This window comes from Schistocerca americana, chromosome 6 (genome assembly GCF_021461395.2).
Source record: "Schistocerca americana isolate TAMUIC-IGC-003095 chromosome 6, iqSchAmer2.1, whole genome shotgun sequence".
Classification (NCBI taxonomy): Eukaryota; Metazoa; Arthropoda; class Insecta; order Orthoptera; family Acrididae; genus Schistocerca; species Schistocerca americana.
In genome coordinates, this window is record NC_060124.1 from 632,801,748 (window position 1) to 632,824,035 (window position 22,288).

A 22,288-nucleotide genomic window follows, 5' to 3' on the forward strand; every position below is an offset into this window, starting at 1 on the left:
TCTACTTGTACTTGAGTCGGCATTGTGCCTTTTCTTATTAATTCCGACGCAATTTCTGTGTTTCGTCGTCAATAAAAAGGTCTAAGGGATACAGCAAACCTGAAGTGAAACATAGGAATATATAACTAGTGTCAAAGGAAAGGTTCAAAACATAGACAGTAAGAAGAGTCAGTCTTCTTGTACTTAAGTCGCCATTGTGCCTATAGTATTTAATTCCGATGCAATTTTTGTGTTACATCGTCAATAAGAAGGTCAGAGGGATACAGTAAACCTAAAGCGAAGCATCGGAATCTACAACTAGTGTCACAGGAATGGTTCAATACACAGTCTGTAAGATGAATCAGTCTTCTTGTACTTAAGTCGGCATTGTGCTTTTTCTATATAATTCCGATGCAATTTCTGTGTTTCGTCGTCAATAAGAAGGTCCAAGGGATACAGTAAACCTGAAGTGAAGCATCGGAATCTATAACTAGTGTCACTGGAATGGTTCAAAACATAGAGAGTAGGTAGAGTTAGTCTTCTTGTACTTAAGTCGGCATTGTGCCTTTTCTATTTAATTCCGATGCAATTTCTGTGTTTCCATGTCAATAAGAAGGTCCAGGGCATACAGTAAACATATAGTGAAGCATCAGAAACTAAAACTGGTCTCACAGGAAATGTTCAAAACATAGTCAGTACGAAGAGTCAGTCTTCTTGTACTGAAGTCGGCATTGTGCATTTTGTATTTAATTCCGATGCAATTTCTGTGCTTCATCGTCAATATGGAAGGACCAAGGGATTCAGTAAAACTGAAGTGAAGCATCGGAAACTAAAACTGGTCTCACAGGAAAGGTTCAAAACATAGACAGTAAGAAGAGATAGTCTACTTGTACTTGAGTCGGCATTGTGCCTTTTCTATTTAATTCCGATGCAATTTCTGTCTTTCATCGTCAATAAGGTCAGAGGGATACAGAAAACCTGAAGTGAAGCATCGGAATCTATAACTAGTGTAACAGGAGTGGTTTAAACAATAGAGAGTAGGAAGAGTTAGTCTTCTTGAACTTAAGTCGGCGTTGTGCCTTTTCTATTTAATTCCCATGCAATTTCTGTGTTTCATCGTCAATAAGAATGTCAGAGGGATACAGTAAACCTGAAGTGAAGCACCGGAGTCTATAACTAGTGTCACAGGAATGGTTCAAAACATACACAGTAAGAAGAGTCAGTCTTTTTGTACTTATGTCGTTATTGTGCCTTTTCTATTTAATTCCGATGCAATTTCTGGGTATCGTCCTCAATATGAAGGTCCAAGGGATAAAGTAAACCTGAAGTGAAGCATCGGAATCTAAAACCGGTCTCACAGGAAAGGTCCAAAACAGATTCAGTAAGAAGAGTCAGTCTTCTTGTACTTAAGTCGGTATTGTGCCTTTTCTATTTAATTCCGATGCAATTTCTGTGTTTCCTCGTCAATACGAAGGTCCAGGGGATACAGTAAACCTAAAGTCAAGCATCGGAATCGATAACTAGTGTCACAGGAATGGTTCAAAATATAGACAGTAAGAAGAGTCAGTCTTTTTTTACTTAAGTCGGCGTTATGCCTTTTCTATTTATTTCCTATGCAATTTCTGTGGTTCATCGTCAATTAGAATGTCAGAGGGATACAGTAAACCTGAAGTGAAGCATCGGAATCTATAACTAGTGTCACAGGAATGGTTCAAAGCATAGACAGTAGGAAGAGTCAGTCTTCTTGTACTTAAGTCGACATTGTGCATTTTCTATTTAATTCCGATGCAATTTCTGTGTTTCGTTGTCTATAAGAAGGTCCCAGGGATACAGTAAACATGAAGTGAAGCATCGGAATCCATAACTCGTGTCACAGGAAAGGTTCAAAACATAGACGGTGAGAAGAGGCAATCTTCTTGTACTTAAGTCGGCATTGTGCCTTTTCTACTTCATTCCGATGCAGTTTCTGTGTTTCGTCGTCAAAGAGGAGGTCCAAGGAATACAGTAAACATACAGTGAAGCATCGGAATCTAAAACTGGTCTCACAGGAAATGTTCAAAACATAGTCAGTACGAAGAGTCAGGCTTCTTGTACTGAAGTCGGCATTGTGCGTTTTGTATTTAATTCCGATGCAATTTCTGTGCTTCATCGTCAATATGGAAGGTCCAAGGGATACAGTAAAACTGAAGTGAAGCATCGGAATCTAAAACTGGTCTCACAGGAAAGGTTCAAAACATAGACAGTAAGAAGAATCAGTTTTCTTGGACTTAAGTCGGCATTGTGCCTTTTCTATTTAATTCCGATGCAATTTCTTTGTTTCGACGTCAATAAGAAGGTCCATGTTATACAGTAAACCTGAAGTGAAGCATCGGAATTTAAAACCGGTCTCACAGGAAAGGTTCAAAACATAGTCAGTAAGAATAGTCAGTTTTCTTGTACTTAAGTCTGCATTGTGGATTTTCTATTTAATTCCGTTGCAATTTATGTGTTTCCTCGTCAATAAGAAGGTCCAGGGGATACAGTAAACCTGAAGTCAAGCATCGGAATCGATAACTAGTGTCACAGGAATTGTTCAAAATATAGACAGTAAGAAGAGTCAGACTTTTTGTACATAAGTCGGCATTGTGCCTTTTCTTTTTAATTCCGATGCAATTTCTGTGTTTCATCGTCAATAAGAATGTCAGAGGGATACAGTAAACCTGAAGTGAAGCATCGGAATCTATAACTAGTGTCACAGGAATGGTTCAAAGCATAGACAGTTGGAAGAGTCAGTCTTCTTGTACTGAAGTCGGCATTATGCCTTTTCTATTTAATTCCGATGCAATTTCTCTGCTTCATCGTCAATAAGAAGGTCCAAGGGATACAGTAAATACGAAGTGAAGTATCGGGATCTATAACTTGTGTCACAGGAATGGTTCAAGACATAGACAGTAAGAAGAGTCAGTCTTATTGTACTTAAGTCGGCATTGTGCCTTTTCTACTTAATTCCGATGCAATTTCTGTGTTTCATCGTCAATAAGAAGGTCCAAGGGATACAGTAAACCTGAAGTGAAGCATCGGAATCTATAACTAGTGTCAAAGGAATGGTTCAAAACATAGACAGAAGGAAGAGTCAGTCTTCTTGACCTTAATTTGGCATTGTGCCTTTTCTATTTAATTCCGATGCATTTCTGTGTTTCGTCGTCAATAAGAAGGTCCAAGGGATACAGCAAACCAGAAGTGAAACATAGGAATATATAACCAGTGTCACAGGAAAGGTTCAAAAAATAGACAGTAAGAAGAGTCAGTCTTTTTGTACTTAAGTCGCCATTGTGCCTATTGTATTTAATTCCGATGCAATTTCTGTGTTACATCGTCAATAAAAAGTCAGAGGGATACAGTAAACCTAAAGTGAAGCATCGGAATCTCTAACTAGTGTCACAGGAATGGTACAAAATACAGACAGTAAGAAGAGTCAGTCTTCTGGTACTTAAGTCGGCATTGTGCCTTTTCTATTTAATTCCCATGCAATTTCTGTGTTTCTTCGTCAATAAGAATGTCAGAGGGATACAGTAAACCTGAAGTGAAGCATCGGAATCTATAACTAGTGTCACAGGAATGGTTCAAAACATACACAGCAAGAAGAGTCAGTCTTCTTGTACTTAAGTCGGCATTGTGCCTTTTGTATTTAATTCCGATGCAATCTCTGTGTTTCATCGTCAACAAGAAGGTCCACGGGATACACTAAACATATAGTGAAGCATCGGAATCTAAAACTGGTCTCACAGGAAATGTTCAAAACTTAGTCAGTAAGAAGAGTAAGTCTTCTTGTTCTTACGTTGGCATTGTGCCTTTTCTATTTAATTTCGATGCAATTTCTGTGTTTCGTCGTCAATAAGAAGGTCCAAGGTATACAGCAAATCTGAAGTGAAACATAGGAATATATAACTAGTGTCACAGGAAAGGTTCAAAACATAGACAGTAAGAAGAGTCTGTCTTCATGTACTTAAGTCGGCATGTGCTTTTTCTATTTAATTCCGATGCAATTTCTGTGTTTCGTCCTCTATAAGAAGGTCAAAGGGATACAGTAAACCTGAAGTGAAGCATCGGAATCTATAACTAGTGTCACAGGAATGGTTCAAAACAAAGAGAGTAGGAAGAGTTAGTCTTCTTGAACTTAAGTCGGCATTGTGATTTTCTATTTAATTCCGATGCAATTTCTGTGTTTCGTCGTCAATAAGAAGGTCCAAGGGATACAGTAAACATATAGTGAAGTATGGAAACCTAAAACGGTTCTCACAGGAAATGTTCAAAACATAGTCAGTAAGAAGAGTCAGTCTTCTTGTACTTAAATCGGCATTATGCCTCTTCTATTTAATTCCGATGCTTTTTCTGTGTTTCGACGTCAATAAGAAGGTCCAGGGGACACAGTATACCTGAAGTGAAGCATCGGAATCTATAACTAGTGTCACAGGAATGGTTCAAAATATAGAGAGTAAGAAGAGAGAGTCATCTTGTATTTGAGTCATCATTGTGCCTTTTGTATTTAATTCCGATGCAATTTCTGTGCTTCATCGTCAATAAGAAGGTCACAGGGATACAGTAAACCTGGAGTGAAGCATCGGAATCCATAACTAGTGTCACAGGAATGGTTAAAACATAGACAGTAGGAAGAGTCAGTCTTCTTGTACTTAAGTCGGCATTGTGCCTTTTGTATTTAATTCCGATGCAATTTCTGTGTTTCATTGTCAATAAGAAGGTCCAAGGGATACAGTAAACATATAGTGAAGCATCGGAATCTAGAACTGGTCTCACAGGAAATGTTCACAACACAGTCAGTGAGAAGAGTCAGTCTTCTTGTACTTAAGTCGGCATTGTGCGGTTTGTATTTAATTCCGATGCAATTTCTGTGTTTCATCGTCAATAAGAAAGTCAGAGGGATACAGTAAACCTGTAGTGAAGCATCGGAATCTATAACTAGTGTCACAGGAATGGTTCAAAACATAGACAGTAGGAAGATTCAGTCTTCTTGTACTTAAGTCGGCATTGTGCCTTTTCCATTTAATTCAAATGCAATTTCTGTGTTTCGTCGTCAATAAGAAGGTCAGAGGGATACAGTAAACCTGAAGTGAAGCATCTTAATCTATATCTAGTGTCACAGGAATGGTTCAAAACATAGACAGCAATAAGAGTCAGTCTTCTTGGACATGAGTCGGCATTGTGCCATTTGTATTTAATTCCGATGCAATTACTGTGCTTCATCGTCAATAAGAAGGTCAGAGGGATACAGTAAACCTGAAGTGAAGCATCGGAATCTATAACTAGTGTCACAGGAATGGTTCAAATCATACACAGCAAGAAGAGTCAGTCTTCTTGTACTTAAGTCGGCATTGCGCCTTTTGTATTTAATTCCGATGCAATTTCTGTGTTTCATCGTCAATAAGAAGGTCCAAGGGATACAGTAAACCTGAAGTGAGGCATCGGAATCTATAACTAGGGTCACAGGAATGGCTAAAACATAGAGAGTAGGAAGAGTCAGTCGTTTTGTACTTAAGTCGGCATTGTGCCTTTTGTATTTAATTCCGATGCAATCTCTGTGTTTCATCGTCAACAAGAAGGTCCACGGGATACACTAAACATATAGTGAAGCATCGGAATCTAAAACTGGTCTCACAGGAAATGTTCAAAACATAGTCAGTAAGAAGAGTAAGTCTTCTTGTTCTTACGTTGGCATTGTGCATTTTCTATTTAATTCCGATGCAATTTCTGTGTTTCGTCGTCAATAAGAAGGTACAAGGGAGAGAGTAAACCTGAAGTGAAGCATCGGAATCTAAAACCGGTCTCACAGGAAAGGTCCAAATCATAGAGAATAAGAAGAATCAGTCATCTTGTATTTGAGTCGGCATTGTGCCTTTTGTATTTAATTCCGATGCAATCTCTGTGATTCATCGTCAATAAGAAGGTCAGAGGGATACAGTAAGACCTGAAGTGAAGAATCGGAATCTATATCTAGTGTCACAGGAAAGGTTCATAACATAGACACTTAGAAGAGTCAGTCTTCTTGGACATGAGTCGATATTGTGCAATTTGTATTTAATTCCGATGCAATTTCTGTGTTTCATCGTCAACAAGAAGGCCCAAGGGATACAGTAAACATATAGTGAAGCATCGGAATCTAAACCTGGTCTCACAGGAAATGTTCAAATCATAGTCAGTAAGAAGAGTCAGTCTTCTTGTACTAATGTCGGCATTGTGCCTTTTCTATTTAATTCCGATGCAATTTCTGTGTTTCGTCGTCAATAAGAAGGTCCAAGGGATACAGTAAACCTGAAGTGAGGCATCGGAATCTATAACTAGTGTCACAGGAATGGCTAAAACATAGAGAGTAGGAAGAGTCAGTCGTTTTGTACTTAAGTCGGCATAGTGCCTTTTGTATTTAATCCCGATGCAATATCTGTGTTTCATCGTCAATAAGAAGGTCCAAGGGATACAGTAAACCTGGAGTGAAGTATCGGAATCTATATCTAGTGTCACAGGAATGGTATAAAACATAGACACGGAAGAGTCAGTCTTCTTGTACTTAAGTCGGCATTTTGCCTTTTCTATTTAATTCCGATGCAATTTCTGTGTTTCGTCGTCAATAAGAAGGTCCAAGGGATACAGAAATCGTCAAGTGAAGCCTCGGAATCTACAACTAGTGTCACAGAAAAGGTTCAAAACATAGACAGTAAGAAGAGTCAGTCTTATTGTACTTAGGTCGGCATTGTGCATTTTGTATTTAATTCCGATCCACTTTCTGTGTTTCATCGTCAATAAGAAGGTCCAAGTGATACAGTAAACCTGAAGTGATGCATCGGAATCTATAACTAGAGTCACAGGAATGGTTCAAATTATAGACAGTAGGAAGAGTCAGTCTTCTTGTACTTATGTCGGCATTGTTCCTTTTCTATTTAATTCCGATGCTATTTCTGTGTCTAGTCGTCAATAAGAAGGTCAGAGGGATACAGTAAACCTGAAGTGAAGCATCGGAATCTATAATTAGAGTCACAGGAATGGTTCAAAACATAGACAGTAAGAAGAGTCAGTCTTCTTGTACTTAAGTCGGCATTGTGCTCTTTGTATTTAATTCCGTAGCAATTTCTGTGATTCATCGTCAATATGAAGGTCAGAGAGATTCAGTAAACATGAAGTGAAGCATCGGAATCTATAACTAGTGTCACAGGAATGGTTCAAGACATAGACAGTAAGCAGTATCAGATTTCTTGTACTTAATTCGGCATTGTGCCATTTGTATTTAATTCCGATGCAATTTCTGTGTTTCATCGTCAATAAGAAGGTCAGAGCGATACAGTAAACCTGAAGTGAAGCATCGGAATCGATAACTAATGTCACAGGAATGGTTCAAAACACAGACTGTAAGAAGAGTTCGATTTCTTTTACTTAAGTCGGCATTGTGCCTTTTGTATTTAATTCCGATGCAATTTCTGTGTTTCATCGTCAATAAGAAGGTCTAAGGGATGCAGTAAACATATAGTGAAGCATCGGAATCTAAAACTGGTCTCACAGGAAATGTTCAAAACATAGTCAGTAAGAAGAGTCAGTCATCTTGTACTTAAGTCGGCAATGTGCCTTTTCTATTTAATTCCGATGCTATTTCTGTGTTTCGTCGTCAACAAGAAGGTCCAAGGGATACAGTAAACCTGAAGTGAAGCAACGGAACCTAAAACCGGTCTCACAGGAAAGGCTCAAAACATAGAGAGTAAGAGGAGAGAGTCATCTTGTATTTGAGCCGGCATTGTGCCTTTTGTATTTAAATCCGATGCAATTTATGTGTTTCATCGTCAATAAGAAGGTCACAGGGATACAGTAACCCTGAAGTGAAGCATCGGAGTATATAACTAGTGTCACAGGAATGGTTAAAACATAGACAGTAGGAAGAGTCAGTATTCTTGTACTTAAGTCGGCATTGTGCCTTTTGTATTTAATTCCGATGCAATTTCTGTGTTTCATCGTCAATAAGAAAGTCAGAGGGATACAGTAAACCTGTAGTGAAGGATCGGAATCTATTACTAGTGTCACAGGAATGGTTGAAAACATAGACAGTAGGAAGATTTAGTCGTCTTGTACTTAAGTCGGCATTGTGCCTTTTCTATTTACTTCAAATGCAATTTCTGTGTTTCGTCGTCAATAAGAAGGTCAGAGGGATACAGTAAACCTGAAGTGAAGCATCGGAATCTATATCTAGTGTCACAGGAAAGGTACAAAACATAGACAGCAAGAAGAGTCAGTCTTCTTGGACATGAGTCGGCATTGTGCCATTTGTATTTAATTCCGATGCAATTACTGTGCTTCATCGTCAATAAGAAGGTCAGAGGGATACAGTAACGCTGAAGTGAAGCATCGGAATCTACAACTAGTGTCACAGGAATGGTTCAAATCATACACAGCAAGAAGAGGCAGTCTTCTTGTACTTAAGTCGGCATTGTGCCTTTTGTATTTATTTCCGATGCAATTTCTGTGTTTCATCGTCAACAAGAAGGTCCAAGGGATACAGAAAACATATAGTGAAGCATCGGAATCTATAACTTGTCTCACAGGAAATGTTCAAATTATAGTCAGTAAGAAGAGTCAGTCTTCTTGTACTTATGTCGGCATTGTGCCTTTTCTATTTAATTCCGATGCAATTTCTGTGTTTCGTCGCCAATAAGAAGGTACAAAGGAGAGAGTAAACCTGAAGTGAAGCATTGGAATCTAAAACCGGTCTCACAGGAAAGGTTCAAAACATAGAGAATAAGAAGAGTCAGTCATCTTGTATTTGAGTCGGCATTGTGCCTTTTGTATTTAATTCCGATGCAATCTCTGTGTTTCATCGTCAATAAGAAGGTCAGAGGGATACAGTAAGACCTGAAGTGAAGCATCGGAATCTATATCTAGTGTCACAGGAAAGGATCATAACATAGACACTAAGAAGAGTCAGTCTTCTTGGACATGAGTTGATATTGTGCCATTTGTATTTAATTCCGATGTAATTACTGTGCTTCATCGTCAATAAGAAGGTCAGAGGGATACAGTAAACCTGAAGTGAAGCATCGGAATCTATAACTAGTGTCACAGGAATGGTTCAAAACACACACAGCAAGAAGAGTCAGTCTTTTTGTACTTCAGTCGGCATTGTGCCTTTTGTATTTAATTCCGATGCAATTTCTGTGTTTCATCGTCAACAAGAAGGCCCAAGGGATACAGTAAACATATAGTGAAGCATCGGAATCTAAAACTGGTCTCACAGGAAATGTTCAAATCATAGTCAGTAAGAAGAGTCAGTCTCCTTGTACTTATGTCGGCATTGTGCCTTTTCTATTTAATTCAGATGCAATTTCTGTGTTTCGTCGTCAATAAGAAGGTCCAAGGGATACAGTAAACCTGAAGTGGAGCATCGGAATCTAAAACCTGTCTCACAGGAAAGGTTCAAACATAGAGAGTAAGACGAGTCAGTCATCATGTATTTGAGTCGGCATTGTGCCCTTTGTATTTAATTCCGATGCAATTTCTGTGTTTCATCGTCAATAAGAACGTCAGAGGGATACAGTGCACCTGAAGTGAGGCATCGGAATCTATAATTAGTGTCACAGGAATGGTTCAAAACATAGACAGTAACAAGAGACAGTCTTCTTGTACTTAAGTCGGCATTGTGCATTTTGTATTTAATTCCGAAGCAATTTCTGTGTTTCATCGTCAATAAGAAGGTCAGAGAGATAAAGTAAACCTGAAGTGAAGCATCGGAATCTATCACTAGTGTCACAGGAATGGTTCAAAACACAGACTATAAGAAGAGTTCGATTTCTTGTTCTTAAGTCGACATTGTGCCTTTTGTATTTAATTTTGATGCAATTTCTGTGTTTCATCGTCAATAAGATGGTCAGAGGGATACAATAAAGCTTAAGTGAAGCATCGAAATCCGTAACTATTGTCACAGGAATGGTTCAAAACAAAGACAGTGAGAAGAGTCAGTTTTCTTGTACTTAAGTCGGCATTTTGCCTTTTGTATTTAATTCCGATGCAATTTCTGTGTTTCTTCGTCAATAAGAAGGTCAGAGGGATACAGTACACCTGAAGTGAAGCAACGGAATGTGTAACTAGTATCTCAAGAATGGTTCAAAACAAAGACAGTAAGAAGAGTCAGTTTTCTTGTACTTAAGTCAGCATTGTGCCTTTTCTATTTAATTCAGATGCAATTTCTGTGTTTCATCGTCGATAAGAAGGTCCAAGGGATACAGTAAACATATAGTGAAGCATCGGAATCTAAAACTGGTCTCACAGAAAATGTTCAAAACATAATCAGTAAGAAGTCTCAGTCTTCTTGTACTTAAGTCGCCATTGTGCGTTTTGTATTTAATTCCGATGCAATTTCTGTGTTTCATCGTCAATAAGAAGCTCCAAGGGATACAGTAAACATATAGTGAAGCATCGGAATCTAAAACTGGTCTCACAGGAAGTGTTTAAAAGATAATCAGTAAGAAGAGTCAGTCTTGTTGTGCATAAGTCGGCATTGTGCCTTTTGTATTTAATTCCGATGCAATTTCTGTGTTTCATCGTCAATAAGAAGGTCCAAGGGATACAGTAAACATATAGTGAAGCATCGGAATCTAAAACTGGTCTCACAGGAAGTGTTCAAAAGATAGTCAGTAAGAAGAGTCAGTCTTCTTGTACTTAAGTCGTCATTGTGCCTTTTGTATTTAATTCCGATGCAATTTCTGTGTTTCATCGTCAATATGGAAGGTCCAAGGGATACAGTAAAACTGAAGTGAAACACAGGAATCTAAAACTGGACTCAGAGGAAAGGTTCAAAACATAGACAGTAAGAAGAGTTAGGTTTCTTGTACTTAAGTCAGCATTGTGTATTTTCTATTTAATTCTGATTCAATTTCTGTGTTTCGTCGTCAGTAAGAAGGTCCAAGGGATACAGTAAACCTAAAGTGAAGCATCGGAATCTGAAAGCGGTCTCACAAGAAAGCTTTATTACATAGACAGTAAGAAGAGACAGTCTACTTGTACTTGAGTAGGCATTGTGCCTTTTCTATTTAATTCCGATGCAATTTCTGTCATTCTTCGTCAATAAGCAGGTCAGAGGGATACAGAAAACCTTAAGTGAAGCACCGGAATCTATAACTAGTGTCACAGGAATGGTTCAAAACATAGAGAGTAAGAAGAGTCAGTCTTCTTGTACTTAAGTCGGCATTGTGAATTTTCTATTTAATTCCGATGCAATTTCTTTGTTTCGACGTCAGTAAGAAGGTCCATGGGATACAGTAAACCTGAAGTGATGCATCGGAATCTGAAACCGGTCTCACAGGAAAGGTTAAAAACATAGTCAGTAAGAGGAGTCAGTCGTCTTGTGCTTAAGTTGGCATTGTGCCTTTTCTATTTAATTCCGATGCAATTTCTGTGTTTCGTCGTCAATAAGAAGGACCAAGGGATACAGTAAACCTGAAGTGAAGCATCGCAATCTATAACTAGTGTCACAGGAATGGTACAAAACATAGGGAGTAGGAAGAGTTAGTCTTCTTGAACTTAAGTCGGCATTGTGACTTTTCTATTTAATTCCGATGCAACGTCTGTGTTTCGTCGTCAATATGAAGGTCCAAGGGGTACAGTAAAAATATAGTGAAGCATCGGAACCTAAAACGGGTCTCACAGGAAATGATCAAAACATAGTCCATAAGAAGAGTCAATCTTCTTGTACTTAAGTCGGCATTGTGCCTTTTCTATGTGATTCTGATGCAGTTTCTGTGTTTCGACGTCAATAAGATGGTCCAGGGGATACAGTGAACCTGAAGTGATGCATCGGAATCCATAACTAGTGTCACAGGAATGGTTCAAAATATAGACAGTAAGAAGATTTAGTCTACTTGTACTTAAGTCGGCATTGGGCCTTTTCTATTCAATTCCGATGTAATTTCTGTGTTTCATCGTCAATAAGAAGGTCCTAGGGATACATTAAACCTGAAGTGAAGCATCGGAATCTATAACTAGTGTCACAGGAAAGGTTCAAAACATAGACAGTAAGGAGAGTCAGTCTTCTTGTACTTAAGTCGGCATTGTGCCTTTTCTACTTAATTCCGATGCAATTTCTGTGTTTCGTCGTCAATAAGAAGGACCAAGGGATACGGTAAACCTGAAGTGAAGCATTTGAATCTATAACTAGTGTCACAGGAATGGTTCAAAACATAGAGAGTAGGAAGAGTCAGTCTTCTTGCACTTAAGTCGGCATTGTGCCTTTTGTATTTAATTCGGATGCAATTTCTGTGTTTCATCGTCAATAAGAATGTCAGACGGACACAGTAAACCTGAAGTGAAGCATCGGAATCTATAGCTAGTGTCTCAGGAATGGTTCAAAACATAGACAGTAGGAAGAGTCAGTTTTATTGTACTTCATTCGGCATTGTGCCTTTTCTATTTCATTCCGTTACAATTTCTGTGTTTCGTCGTCAATAAGAAGGTCCAAGGGATACAGTAAACATACAGTGAAGCATCGGAATCTAAAAGTGGTCTCACAGGAAATGTTCAAAACATAATCAGTAAGAAGAGTCAGTCTTCTTGTACTTAAGTTGGCATTGTGCCTTTTCTACTTAATTCCGATGCAATTTCTGTGTTTCGTCGTCAATAAGAAGGACCAAGGGATACGGTAAACCTGAAGTGAAGCATTTGAATCTATAACTAGTGTCACAGGAATGGTTCAAAACATAGAGAGTAGGAAGAGTCAGTCTTCTTGCACTTAAGTCGGCATTGTGCCTTTTGTATTTAATTCGGATGCAATTTCTGTGTTTCATCGTCAATAAGTAGGTCAGAGGGATATAGTGAACCTGAAGTGTAGCATTATAATTTATAACTAGTGTCACAGGAATGGTTCAAAACATAGACAGTAGGAAGAGTCAGTTTTATTGTACTTCATTCGGCATTGTGCCTTTTCTATTTCATTCCGTTACAATTTCTGTGTTTCGTCGTCAATAAGAAGGTCAGAGGGATACAGTAAACCTGAAGTGAAGCATCGAAATCTATAACTATTGTCACAGGAATGGTTCAAAACATAGGCAGTAAGAAGAGTCAGTCTTCTTGTACTTAAGTCGGCATTGTGCCTTTTGTATTTAATTCCGATGCTATTTCTGTGTTTCATCGTCAATAAGAAAGTCCAAGGGAAACAGTAAACAAATAGTGAAGCATCGGAATCTAAAACTGGTCTCACAGGGAGTGTTCAAAACGTAGTCAGTAAGAAGAGTCGGTCTTCTTGTACTTTAGACGGCATTGTGCCGTTTGTATTTAATTCCGATGCAATTTCTGTGTTTCATCGTCAATAAGAATGTCAGACGGACACAGTAAACCTGAAGTGAAGCATCGGAATCTATAGCTAGTGTCTCAGGAATGGTTCAAAACATAGACAGTAGGAAGATTCAGTCTTCTTGTACTTAAGTCGGCATTGTGCTTTTTCTATTTAATTTTAATGCAATTTCTGTGTTTCGTCGTCAATAAGAATGTCAGAGTGATACAGAAAAACCTGAAGTGAAGAATCTGAATCTATATCTAGTGTCACAGGAAAGGTTCAAAACATAGACAGTAAGAAGAGTCAGTCTTCTTGGACATGAGTCGGCATTCTGCCATTTGCATCCAATTCCGATGCAATTACTGTGCTTAATCGTCAATAAGAAGGTCAGACGGATACAGTAAACCTGAAGTGAAGCATCGGAATCTATAACTAGTGTCACAGGAATGGTTCAAAACATACACAGCAAGAAGAGTCAGTCTTCTTGTACATGAGTCGGCATTGTGCATTTTGTATTTAATTCCTATGCAATTACTGAGTTTCGTCGTCAATAAGAAGGTCAGAGGGATACAGTAAACCTGAAGTGAAGCATCGGAATCTATAACTAGTGTCACAGGAATGGATAAAACATAGACAGTAGGAAGAGTCAGTCTTCTTGTACTTATGTCGGCATTGTGCCTTTTGTATTTAATCCTGATGCAATTTCTGTGTTTCGTCGTCAATAAGAAGGTCCAAGGGATACCGTAAACCTGTAGTGAAGCATCGGAATCTATATCTAGTGTCACAGGAATGGTTCAAAACTTAGACACGGAAGAGTCAGTCTTCTTGTACATAAAAACGGCATTGTGCCTTTTGTATTTCATTCCGATGCAATTTCTGTGATTCATCGTCAATAACAAGGTCCAAGGGATACAGTAAACCTGAAGTGAAGCATCGGAATCTATAACTAAAGTCACAGGAATGATTCAAACATAGACAGTAGGAAGAGTCAGTCTTCTTGTACTTAAGTCGGCATTGTGCATTTTCTATTTAATACCGATGCAATTTCTGTGTTTCGTCGTCAATACGAAGGTCACCGGGATACAGTAAACCTGAAGTGATGCATCGGAATCTTTAACTAGTGCCACAGGAATGGTTCAAAACATAGACAGTAGGAAGAGTCAGTCTTCTTGTAATTAAGTCGGCATTGTGCCTTTTCTATTTAATTCCGATGCAATTTCTGTGTTTCATCGTCATTAAGAAGGTCCAAGGGATACTGTAATCCTGAAGTGAAGCATCGGAATCTATAACTAGTGTCAAAGGAATCTTTCAAACCATATCAGAAGGAAGAGTGAGTCTTCTTGAACTTAAGTCGGCATTGTGCCTCTTCTATTTAAATCCGATGCAATTTCTGTGTTTCGTTGTCAATAAGAAGGTCCAAGGGATACAGTAAACCTGAAGTGATGCATCGGAATCTTTAACTAGTGCCACAGGAATGGTTCAAAACATAGACAGTAGGAAGAGTCAGTCTTCTTGTACTTGAGTCGGCATTGTGCATTTTCTATTTAATACCGATGCAATTTCTGTGTTTCATCGTCAATAAGAAGGTCCAAGGGAAACAGTAAACATATAGTGAAGCATCGGAATCTAAAACTGGTCTCACAGGGAATGTTAAAAACATAGTCAGTAAGAAGAGTCAGTCTTCTTGTACTTAGGTCGGCAAGGTGCCTTTTCTATTAAATTCCGATGCAATTTCTGTGTTTCGTTGTCAATAACAAGGTCCATGGGATACAGTAAACCTGAAGTGAAGCAACGGAATCTATACCGGTCTCACAGGAAATCTCAAATCATAGAGAGTAAGAAGAGCCAGTCATCTTGTATTTGAGTCGGCATTGTGCCTTTTGTATTTAATTCCGATGCAATTTCTGTGTTTCAACGTCAATAAGAAGGTCACAGGGATACAGTAAACCTGAAGTAAAGCATCGGAGTCTATAACTAGTGTCACAGGAATGGTTAAAACATAGACAGTAGGAAGAGTCAGTCTTCTTGTACTTAAGTCGGCATTGTGCATATTCTATTTAATTCCGATGCAATTTCTGTGTTTCGTCGTCAATACGAAGGTCAGCGGGGTACAGTAAACCTGATGTGAAGCATCGGAATCTATAATTAGTGTCACAGGAATGGTTCAAACCATACACAGCAAGAAGAGTCAGTCTTCTTGTACTTAAGTCGGCATTGTGCCTTTTGTATTTAATTCCGATGCAATTTCTGTGTTTCATCGTCTTGAGAAGGTCCAAGGGATACAGTAAACCTGAAGTGATGCATCGGAAACCTTAACTAGTGTCAGAGGAATGGTTAAAAACATAGACAGTAGGAAGAGTCAGTCTTCTTGAACTTATGTCGGCATTGTGCCTCATCAATTTAAATCCGATGCAATTTCTGTGTTTCGTCGTCAATAAGAAGGTCCAAGGGATACAGTAAACATACAGTGAAGCATCGGAATCTATAACTAGTGTTACAGGAATGGTTCAAAATATAGGCAGTAAGAAGATTTAGTCTACTTGTACTTAAGTCGGCATTGTGCCTTTTGTATTTAATTCCGATGCAATTTCTGTGTTTCATCGTCAATAACAGTGTCCAAGCGATACAGTAAACCTGTAGTGAAGCATCTGAATCTATAACTAAAGTCACAGGAATGATTCAAAACATAGATAGTAGGAAGAGTCAGTCTTCTTGTACTTAAGTCGGCATTGTGCATTTTCTATTTAATTCCGATGCAATTTCTGTGTTTCGTCGTCAATACGAAGGTCAGCGGGATACAGTAAAAGTGAAGTGAGCATCGGAATCTATAATTAGTGTCACAGGCATGGTTCAAACCATACACAGCAAGAAGAGTCAGTCTTCTTGTACTTAAGTAGGCATTTTGCCTTTTGTATTTAATTCCGATGCAATTTCTGTGTTTCATCGTCTTGAGAAGGTCCAAGGGATACAGTAAACCTGAAGTGATGCATCGTAATCTTTAACTAGTGTCACAGGAATGGTTCAAAACATAGACAGTAGGAAGAGTCAGTCTTCTTGTACTTAAGTCCGCATTGTGTCTTTTCTATTTAATTCCGATGCAATTTCTGTGTTTCATCGTCATTAAGAAGGTCCAAGGGATACTGTAAACCTGAAGTGAAGCATCGGAATCTATAACTAGTGTCAAAGGAATCTTTCAAACCATAGCAGAAGGAAGAATCAGTCTTCTTGACCTTAAGTCAGCATTGTGCCTCTTCTATTTAAATCCGATGCAATTTCTGTGTTTCGTCGTCAATAAGAAGGTCCCAGGGATACAGTAAACATACAGTCAAGCATCGGAATCTAAAACTGGTCTCACAGGAAATGTTCAAAACAAAGTCAGTAAGAAGAGTCAGTCTTCTTGTACTTAAGTTGGCATTGTGCCTTTTCTATTTAATTCCGTTGCAAATTCTGTGTTTCGTCGTCAATAAGAAGGACCAAGGGATACAGTAAACCTGAAGTGACGCATCGGAATCTATAACTAGTGACACAGGAATGGTTCAAAACATAGAGAGTAGAAAGAGTTAGTCTTCTTGAACTTAAGTCGGCATTGTGCCTTTTCTATTTAATTCCGATGCAATTTCTGTGTTTCGTCGGCAATAAGAATGTCCAAGGGATACAGTAAACATATAGTGAAGCATCGGAACCTAAAACGGGTCTCACAGGAAATGTTCAAAACATAGTCAGTAAGAAGAGTCAGTCTTCTTGTACTTAAGCCGGCATTGTGCCTTTTCTATTGAATTCCGATGCAATTTCTGTGTTTCGACGTCAATAAGAGGGTCCAGGGGATACAGTGAACCTGAAGTGAAGCATCGGAATCTATAACTAGTGTCACAGGTATTGCTCAAAACATAGACAGTAAGTAGAGTCAATTTTCTTGTACTTAATTCGGCATTGTGCCTTTTATATTTATTTCCGATGCAAATTCTGTGTTTCATCGTCAATAAGATGGTCCAAAGGATACAGTAAACCTGAAGTGAAGCTTCGGAATCTGAAACTAGTGTCACAGGAATGGTTTAAAACATAGACAGTAAGAAGAGAGAGCCTTCTTGTACTTAAGTCGGCATTGTGCCTTATATATTTAATTCCGATGCAATTTCTGTGTTTCATCGTCAATAAGAGTGTCAGAGGGATACAGCAAACCTGAAGTGAAGCATCGGAATCTATAACTAGTGTCACAGGAATGGTTTAAATCGTAGACATTTGGAAGAGTCAGTTTTCTTGTACTTAAGCCGGCATTATGCCTTTTCTATTTAATTCCGATGCTATTTGTGTGGTTCGTCGTCAATAAGAAGGTAAGAGGGATACAATAAACCTGAAGTGAAGCATCGGAATCTATATCTAGTGTCACAGGAAAGGTTCAAAACATAGACAGTAAGAAGAGTCAGTCTTCTTGTACATGAGTCGGCATTGTGCATTTTTTATTTAATTCCGATGCAATTACTGTGTTTGATCGTCAATAAGAATGTCAGAGGGATACAGTAAACCTGAAGTGAAGCATCGGAATCTATAACTAGTGTCACAGGAATGGTTCAAGACTTACAGAGCAAGAAGAGTCAGTCTTCTTGTACTTAAGTCGGCATTGTGCCTTTTGTATTTAATTCCGATGCAATTTCTGTGTTTCATCGTCAACAAGAAGGTCAGAGGAATACAGTAAACAAATAGTGAAGCATCCAAATCAAAAACTGGTCTCACAGCAAATGTACTAATCATAGTCAGTAAGATGAGTCAATCTTCTTGTACTTATGTCGGCATTGTGACTTTCCTATTTAATTCCGATGCAATTTCTGTGTTTCGTCGACAATAAGAAGGTCCAAGGGATACAGTAATCGTGAAGTGAAGCATCGGAATCTAAAACCGGTATCACAGGAAAGGTTAAAAGCATAGTGAGTAAGAAGAGCCAGTCATCTTGTATTTGAGTCGGCATTGTGCCTTTTGTATTTAATTCCGATGCTATTTATGTGGTTCATCGTCAATAAGAAGGTCAGAGGGATACAGTTAACCTGAAGTGAAGCATCGGAATCTATAACTAGTGTCACAGGAATGGTTAAAACATAGACAGTAGGAAGAGTCAGTCTTCTTGTACTTAAGTCGGCATTGTGCCTTTTGTATTTAATCCCGATTCAAATTCTGTGTTTCCTCGTCAATAAGAAGGTCTAAACCATACAGTAAACCTGAAGTGAAGCATCGGAATCTATAAGTACTGTCACAGGAATGGTTCAAAACATAGACAGTAAAAAGAGTCAGTCTTCTTGTACTTAAGACGGCCTTGTGCCTTTTGTATTTAATCCCGATGCTATTTCTGTGTTTCATCGTCGATAAGAAGGTCCAAGGGATACAGTAAACCTGAAGTAAAGCATCGGAATCTATAACTAGTGTCACAGGAATTGCTCAAAACATAGACAGTAAGTAGAGTCAGTCTTCTTGTACTTAAGTGGGCATTGTGCCTTTTGTATTTATTTCCGATGCAAATTCTGTGTTTCATCGTCAATAAGAAGGTCCAAAGGATACAGTAAACCTGAAGTAAACCTTCGGAATCTATAACTAGTGTCACAGGAATGGTTTAAAACATAGACAGTAAAAAGAGTGAGTCTTCTTGTACTTAAGTCGGCATTGTGCCTTATGTATTTAATTCCGATGCAATTTCTGTGTTTAATCGTCAATAAGAGTGTCAGAGGGATACAGTAAACCTGAAGTGAAGCACCGGAATCTATAACTAGTGTCACAGGAATTGCTCAAAACATAGACAGTAAGTACATTCAGTCTTCTTGTACTTAAGTCGGCATTGTGCCTTTTCTATTTAATTCCGATGCTATTTCTGTGTTTCGTCGTCAATAAGAAGGTAAAAGGGATACAATTAACCTGAAGTGAAGCATCGGAATCTATATCTAGTGTCACAGGAAAGGTTCAAAACATAGACTGTAAGAAGAGTCAGTCTTCTTGTACATGAGTCGGCATTGTGCCTTTTGTATTTAATTCCGATGCAATTACTGTGTTTCATCGTCCATAACAAGGTCCAAGGGATACAGTCAACCTAAAGTGAAGCATCGGAATCTATATCAAGTGTCACAGGAGTGGCTCTAAACATAGACACGGAAGATTGAGTCTTCTTGTACTTAAGTCGGCATTGTGCATTTTCTATTTAATTCCGATGCAATTTCTGTGTTTCGTCGTCAATAAGATGGTCCAAGCGATACAGTAAACCTGAAGTGAAGCATCGGAATCCATAACTAGTGTCACAGTAATGGTTCAAATCACAGACAGTAAGAAGAGTCAGTCTTCTTGTACTTAAGTCGGCATTGTGCCTTTTGTATTTAATTCCGATGCATTTTCTGTGTTTCTTCGTCAATAAGAAGGTGCAAGGGATGCAGTAAACATATAGTGAAGCATCGGAATCATAACTGGTCTCACAGGAAGTGTTCACAACATAGTCCGTAAGAAGCGTCAGTCTTCTTGTACTTAAGTCGGCACTGTGCCGTTTGTATTTAATTCCGATGCAATTTCTGTGATTCATCGTCAATACGAATGTCAGAAGGATACAGTAAACCTGAAGTGAAGCATCGGAATCTATAACTAGTGTCACAGGAATGGTTCAAAAAATACACAGCAAGAAGAGTCAGTCTTCTTGTACTTAAGTCGGCATTGTGCTTTTTTGTATGTATTTCCGATGCAGTTTCTGTGTTTCATCGTCAACAAGAAGGTCCAAGGGATACAGTAAACATATAGTGAAGCAACGGAATCTAAAACTGGTCTCACAGGAAATGTTCAAATCATAGTCAGTAAGAAGAGTCAGACTTCTTGTACTTATGTCGGCATTGTGCCTTTTCTATTTAATTCCGATGCAATCTCTGTGTTTCGTCGTCAATAAGGAGGTCCAAGGGATACAGTAATCCTGAAGTGAAGCATCGGAATCTAAAACCGGTCTCACAGTAGAGGTTCAAAACATAGAGAGTAAGAAGGGCCAGTCATCTTGTATTTGAGTCGGCACTGTGCCTTTAGTATTTAATCCGATGTAATTTCTGTGTTTCATCGTCAATAAGAAGGTCAGAGGGATACAGTAAACCTGGAGTGAAACATCGGAATCTATAACTAGTGTCACAGGAATGGTTAAAACATAGACAGTAGGAAGAGTCTGTCTTCTTGTACTTAAGTCGGCATTGTGCCTTTAGTATTAAATCTTGATTCAGTTTCTGTGTTTCGTCGTCAATAAGAAGGTCCAAGTGATACAGTAAACCTGAAGCATCGGAATCTATAACTAGTGTCACAGGAGTGGTTCAAAACATAGACAGTAAGAAGAGTCAGTCTTCTTGTACTTAAGTCGGCATTGTGCCTTTTGTATTTAATTGCGATGCTATTTCTATGTTTCATCGTCGATAAGCAGGTCCAAGGGATACAGTAAACCTGAAGTGAAGCATCGAAATCCATAACTAGTGTCAGTGGAATTGCTCAAAACACAGACAGTAAGAAGAGTCAGTCTTCTTATACTTAAGTCGGCATTGTGCCTTTTGTATTTAATTCCGATGCAATTTCTGTGTTTCATTGTCAATAAGAGTGTCAGAGGTATACAGTAAACCTGAAGTGAAGCATACGAATCTATAACCAGTGTCACAGGAATGGTTCAAAATATAGACAGTTGGAAGAGTCAGTCTGCTTGTACTTAAGTCGGCAGTGTGCCTTTTCTATTTAATTCCGATGCTATTTCAGTGTTTCGTCGTCAATATGAAGGTAAGAGGGATACAATTAACCTGAAGTGGAGCATCGGAATCTATATCTAGTGTCACAGGAAAGGATCAAAACATAGACAGTAAGAAGAGTCAGTCTTCTTGTACATGAGTCGGCATTGTGCCTTTTGTATTTAATTCCGATGCAATTACTGTGTTTCATCGTCAATAAGAATGTCAGAGGGATACAGTAAATCTGAAGTGAAGCATCGGAATCTATAAATAGTGTCACAGGAATGGTTCAAAACATACACTGCATGAAGAGTCAGTCTTCTTGTACTTATGTCGGCATTGTGCCTTTTGTATTTAATTCCGATGCAATTTCTGTGTTCATCGTCAAAAAGAAGGTCCAAGGGATACAGTAAACATATACTGAAGCATCGGAATCTAAAACTGGTCTCACAAAAAATGTTCAAATCATAGTCAGTAAGAAGAGTAAGTCTTCTTGTACTTATGTCGGCATTGTGCCTTTTCTATTTAATTCCGATGCATTTTCTGTGTTTCGTCGTCAATAAGAAGGTCCAAGGGATACAGTAAACCTGAAGTGAAGCATCGGAATCTAAAACCGGTCTCACAGGAAAGGTTCAAAACATAGAGAGTAAGAAGAGCCAGTCATCTTGAATTTGAGTCAGCATTGTGCCTTTTGTATTTAATTCCGATGCAATTTCTGTGTTTCATCGTCTATAAGAAGGTCAGAGGGATACAGTAAACCTGAAGTGAAGCATCGGAATCTATAACTAGTGTCACAGGAATGGTTAAACCATTGACAGAAGGAAGAGTCAGTCTTCTTGTAAGTAAGTCGGTATGTGCCTTTTGTATTTCATCCCGATGCAATTTCTGTGTCTCGTCGATAATGAGAAGGTCCAAGGGATACAGTAAACCTGAAGTGAAGCATCGGAATCAATATCAAGTGTCACAGGACAGGTTCTAAACATAGACACGGAAGAGTCAGTCTTCTTGTACTTAAGTCGGCATTGTGCCTTTTCTATTTAATTCCGATGCAATTACTGTGTTTCGTCGTCAATAAGAAGGTCCAAGGAATACAGTAAACCTGAGGTTAAGCATCGGAATCTGTAACTAGTATCAGAGAAAAGGCTCAAAACATAGAGAGTAAGAAGAGTCAGTCTTCTCGTACTTAAGTCGGCATTGTGCCTTTTGTATTTAATTCCGATGCAATTTCTGTGTTTCATCGTCAATAAGAAGATCCAAGGGATACAGTAAACCTGAAGTGAAGCATCGGAATCTTTAACTAGCGTCC